This window comes from Mauremys reevesii, linkage group 13, assembly GCF_016161935.1.
Source record: "Mauremys reevesii isolate NIE-2019 linkage group 13, ASM1616193v1, whole genome shotgun sequence".
NCBI classification, from domain to species: domain Eukaryota; kingdom Metazoa; phylum Chordata; order Testudines; family Geoemydidae; genus Mauremys; species Mauremys reevesii.
The window spans coordinates 24,651,530-24,657,709 of NC_052635.1; positions in this window are offsets into that span (position 1 = coordinate 24,651,530).

The window sequence follows — 6,180 nt, forward strand, 5'->3', positions numbered from 1 at the left end:
AGTTACACACAGCCACTGGCAGAACCAGTAACAGAAAACAGCAGTACTGACTCCCAGTCCTATATTCTAAACATTAGGCCACATTGTCTTTCCTCTACAACCGCTATAGGACAGTCACGAGAATCCCCATAGTTGATTTACACTATTGGGTAATTTGGAGAAGCAGAATGTAGTTCCCTACAATTCAGTGGCAAGGCACCTGCGTTAACACTCCAGTTTTGACATAAAGTACCCAGGGGTTCTTAAGAACCACAGGCAATCAGTTTCCCAGTATGATGTGCATTCCAACAGATGACGCCTCTGACAGCAGCAGCACCTGTACAGGCTATCTGAGGAAATGGAGGACGAGTATGAAAAATACTGGACCAAGCTTATTCTGAGGTATTAAGAAGGATGGTCTAGTGATCTGAGCACTGAATTATGACTCAAGAGACCTGGCTTCAATTCCTAGCTCAACCATAGACTTCTTGTGTGACCTTGGGCAAGTTGTTGTAAAATGCAGGTAGCACTTCCCTATCTTACAGGGGTATTGCAAGGATAAAACCCCTTAATGATGGTGACACACTAAGGTGGTGAGGATCACATGTGTGGAGACATTTTTTTTAGGGGATAACTCCCCACAATGTTTATTCGTATTACAAAATCCTGCATTTATATCACCATGTATTGTCTGTTACATGACTGTTACTTGAAATGACACACATTTAATCTTAGTAACTCCTTATTGAATACAGGACTTGAGGCACTCAAGAAGGAATGTCCTTTAATATAGAAAATGTGGGGTTAGTCAAAAGGAGTTCTGTGTCCCAGTTAATTCAATCAGACACCCATGCAAACCATCTGAGGCCTGCAAGGCACATTCCAGCTCCAGAAATCATGCTGTTGGTTGTATCTGCAATTAAAGCAATAACTGGAATATCAACTGGGTCCTAATAACTTGGCCATTATTATATTATATTCCTGCTTTACGAAAGTAACAGCATTAAGCCTAGATCAGTTGTATTTCGTACAAGAAAGTGAGCTGAGAATCACTTTAACTGCATCCCAGTGGAATAATGCAGGAATAATAAACTGTCCTTGGCTGACCTATATTATGGTTGATTCTCTTTAGGATGTACTCTACATCCTCAGGCAGTCATAAACGAGGCTGATAGAAATTGTGGGGTGGAGACGGATAGCAGACTTACATATGAGCTGAGAGCTATGTCCACAGCCACAGCCCATACTTGCATGGTTTGGGTTTGTCATGACTAGGAAAAGTGCTTGAGTTTAGGTCAGGTTTAGCTCATATATGCATGCTATTCCTCACCTGAACTTGACCTCTTTTCCTAGTAGAAATGCAGGGTAACTGCGAGTGACAAAGTGTTACCTTGTGTTGCCGGCCCAAAGGGCCCGAGGGGGGCAACAGCGGTGTTCGTTGCCTGGTGAGCTTCGCTCCAATAAACACACCAAAGTTTATTTGAGATCTCAAAGCGGGATGCTTGGAGACAGACACGTCTCAAATCAAGCACACAGCTACAAGCAGCTTTTCTCTTTTTATACATAACTTTAACTAAGCCTCTTCTGTCCCCCCCCACTCCCCCTCTCTCCCCACCTTTCATTCCCATGTAGCAAATACACTTTGCAATAGCAATTACATTAAGCAGTTAAGTCATACTTGGCAACAACCAATCTAGCTCGTTAGTAACTCTTCTGTGAACCGTTATGTTGTCTTACTTTCTTTGATCTGTTATTTTGCCCCTTAGCCAGGAGCAAGCAGGCCTCATTATTACCTTCTGGTACAGGTGTTGCAACTGATAACCATTCTCTGTTGCTGGCCTGTTAGGTCGATTAAAGTTCAAACATGGAAAGGCTTTGGTCAGACATGGAGTGACTTTAGTTCATTCAGGCCTAATACAGGAAGGCTTTATTGACACTTACGGTTTTCCACCCTCCAGAGTTACCTAGATTTATGCCTAGTGACACCAACACCTGCATCTACACATGGAAAATGGACAAGTTTAGTTCTGACTGAGCTAGCACATGGCAGCTAAGCCCGGTCCAGACTCAACCACTTTTCCTAGTCAAGACTTTAACAGAGAGGTGTTTCTCTGATACCTGAATCCAAATGTCAAACCTTAAGGGCCGATTGGGGATGTGATCTGGCCCTGATGCATCTAAGTATGCTTTTCAGCTCCAGCAAACTATAATTTAGTGACCAGTGAGAGCAGCTGAGCTAGCTCGGAGGGCTTCAGATGCATCTTTGCTGTTGTTAAGGCTTACTAGGTTTGAGGAGGTGAGGAGCCCCATTATACTTGCTTTTTGGCCCATAATGGAGCACACAGTATGTTTATAAACTGGATGGATGGAGAGAGAAATGTATATGGTTCTTCCATTGATCTGCTTATATGAGACTTGTCACCATAGTCTCTGAACACCTCACAGCACTCCTGGGAGGCACGAAGGACACACAAAGTCTGTGGCAGGCCTAGGAATGGAAACCAGATCTCCTGAGTTCCTGTCTGGTACCTTGGCCATGAGATTATCCTCCCTGTTTTAGCAGGCCTACCAGTCTAACTCAGAACAAAGTGTCCTACTGGACTAAATGGTTTTGGGATTAAATCAGAGGACTAGGAGTCAGGAGAGCTGAGTTTTATTCCCAATTCTGCCAACTGCTTACATTGTGACTTTGGGCAAGACACATAGTCTCTGTACCTCTGTTTCCTGATCTGTTAAATGGAGATGACGACACACATCTGCCTGGTTGACTGCTGGGCAGGGCTGGCTCCAGACCCCAGCACGCCAAGCGCGTGCTTGGGGCGGCATGCCGCAGGGGGCGCTCTGCTGGTCGCCGGGAGGGCGGCAGGCGGCTTCGGTGGAGCATCCGCAGGCATGCCTGCAGAGGGTCCGCTGATCCCGCAGCTTCGGTGGAGCATCCCCAGGCATGCCTGCGGGAGGTCCACCGGAGCCGCAGGACCGGCGACCGGCAGAGCACCCCCCGTGGCGTGCCGCCGTGCTTGGAGCCGCGAAATTGCTAGAGCCGCCCCTGCTGCTGGGAGTTACTGTCCTGCTGTGGGGAGAATCAGGCCCATGTGACCTGTGCATGACTACTATTGAACAGAACCCATTTGTCCACTAGATGGCAGGACATTTACATCTTTAGCTGCTTATTCCTACTCTGCTGTCTCACCCTGGGAATTTCTTTCAGCTGGGATCAGACATGCAACCATTAGAGTAAAAAGATACCATGGAGTCTGCAGTATTTGCTTAAACTATAGCTTACCCAGTGAGAAGGAAGCTGGCGTTACCTCTGCCACACAGATCAATTAAATGGATTAAGAACGGGCTAACTGACAGATCTCAAAAAGGGGAATCATCGTCAAATGGGGATTTTCTAAGGGGGTTCTGTAGAGATCAGTACTAGGCCTGATGCTATTCAACATTTTCATTAGTGATCTGGATGTAAATATAAAGTCACGGCTGGAAAAATTCATGGATGACACAAAGATTGGTGGAGTGGTAAATAATGAGGAGGACTGGGCAGTCATACAGAGTGATCTGGATCGCTTGGGAAGCTGGGCCCATTCAAACAAAATACATTTCAGTGCAACCAAAATGCAGAGTTTTCCCATCTAGGAACCAGGGCTACAGACCACACCTACTGTCTCCGGGATAGCAGTGACTTGGAAAAAGATTGAGGAAGCAATAGTGGACTAGTAACAGAACATGAGATCCCAGTGCACTGTTGAGGCAAAAAGGGTTAATACAATCCATGGATGTATGAACCGGGGAGGAGTGAGTGGGAACAGGGAGGTGATTTTACCTCTGTATCGGCGAGACAGATACTGCAATATTACGTACAGTTCTAATGTCTAGGTTCTTAAAAGGATGTTGAAAAATTGGGGAGAGTGCAGAAAAGAGCCACAAAGGTGATTCGATGGCTGGAGAAAATGCCTTATAGTGAGAGACATCAAGAGCTCAGTCTGTTTATTTTATCAAAAGAAGATTGAAAAGTGACTGGATTACAGTGTAGAAATACCTTGATGAGAAGAAAACACCAGGGTACTAAAGGGCTCTAATATCTCAGGGAAAGGCATATCAAGAAACAGTGGCTGAAAACTGAAGCCAGACAAACTCAAATGAGAAATTAGGCACATTTTTAACAGTGAGGGTGATTAATCACTGGAACAAACTCCCAAGGGAAGTGGCAGATTATACAGCACTTGATGTCTTCAAATCAAGATTGAATGACTTTCTGGAGGATGCTTTAGCCAAACACAAGTTATTGGGCTCAGTACAGGGATAACTGGGTGAAATTTAATGGCCTGTGTTATAGAGAAGGTCAGATTAGATAATCTAATGGTCCCTCCTCGCCTTAAACTCAAGGAATCTATAAAAACAACACTGCTTTCAGGTCCTATTAAAATGCCAAATATAAAAGAAATGACAAAGCTGATCTTCCTACAGGTTCAGGCAAATTAAAACCATCCTCCTGCATTCTGTGTGATGGCCTCTGTGTGCTGAAGGAGCTGTAATAATACAAATTGGAACATGTCAGAAGCTCTTTGATGATTTAGGATTAAGGGGGGAAGGACAGAGTGTGCCAAGGCTGCATTGGCCACTTGCCAGGAGCTCAAAGTGTACCTACATTTTACAATAAACAGGTGCACATAACTGAGATTTTTGCTTCCCTTTGTAGCTCCTAGAGAGATGAACAGAAAGAGCTTTGTGTTTGAATTCACCAGCCATAAGTATGTTTTGCGTAGGGTGCTCAGCTGTGGAACAAGCTACCTGGGGGCGGGTGGGTGAGACTGAACCCAAAATGATCTGTCCTTAGTGCACAGTGCTAAATATAGGAATTGCCATACTGGATCAGATCCAAGGTCTATCTAACCCAGTATCCTGCCTCTGACAGTGGCCAGTACCAGACACTGCAGAGGAAGGTGCAAGAACTCCACTGAAGGCAAATGTGTGATAACCTGCCCCTACACAAGTCTCACCCTGGTCTCTAATAGTTAGATTTAAATGCACCTGTCCACAATGGCTTTCCCACCCGAGCAAAGACAAGGCACTTCCAAAACTCCCCATACCTGACACACAGCAACCAAAGCCTCCCGGTCCATGCGAGAGGTGAAGAGCAGAATCCTCTGAGGCCCTCTGTGGAGAATGCTATGCAAATCTGAACCTCTGTATTTAACTTCTGGATACTCTGTTGAGAGGCCCTCTATAGATACTGAGGTCCTGAGCATCCAACCTCACCCAGTTGGGATGCTAAACGTCAATACTGTACCACTTGTTTGCTTTCTCTGTGGTTCTTTTTGTCCATCCACCACTTATTCAGGGGGAGGGAGACAAGGACATAAAAGGCCAGGTCAAACTGTGAACCCAGGGCCTAATTTGCCACAGCACAGTGGAATCATGCCATTGACGTCAGAGGAGTTAGACCAGCATAGAACCCCTGGAACACAGGAGGCCTCAGGCCCCAGGGTATTCTTATGCTCACATCTTGCTAGTGTTCCTGTCCGTCTCACCATCAGAGAGGCCCTCCAAGCTACCTACCCATCTTCCCTGCTCTTCTCTGAGCTAGGCACGATTTAATAACTGATTGGACTGCTCAGGTCTTATGTGCACTGATCTGTTTGGAGGGGCACCCCCTGCCCTGCACGTTTGAACACACACACCCCTCAGTTCACTAGCAATACTGCATCTCCACCAGAAGCAGCAGCAGTAATAATCCATGGCTCTTATATTGTGCTTTTCCATCTGTAGTGTGGAGGGGCCTCAGGTGGCTGCCAGAGCTTTACCGCTGTGTCATCTAGGTCTGCTCTGAGCAGGGTTTGGTGACATGGTGATACAAACACTGGTGCGTTCTCTACACTCGGGCTCCCACCTCCCTGGCTACTACCTGGGGAGATGCACCAGCGCTAGTGTAACACTGGGGGTTTGCTCCAGGGAGTGTAATGCAGATGCACAAGTAGGGCACTGCCCATCAGTAGATCTCATAGCAGGTCAGTACCATTGTCCCCATTTTAGAGATGGGGAAACTAAGGCACGGGGAGGCAAAGTGACTTGCCCACAGTCACCCAGCAGGACAGTAGCAGAGCCAGCAATAGAACCCATTTCTCCTGAGTTCCGGTCCATTGCTCTATCCACTAGACCACACTGCCTCTCCATAACATTGGCCCATCACCCTCCTGACTC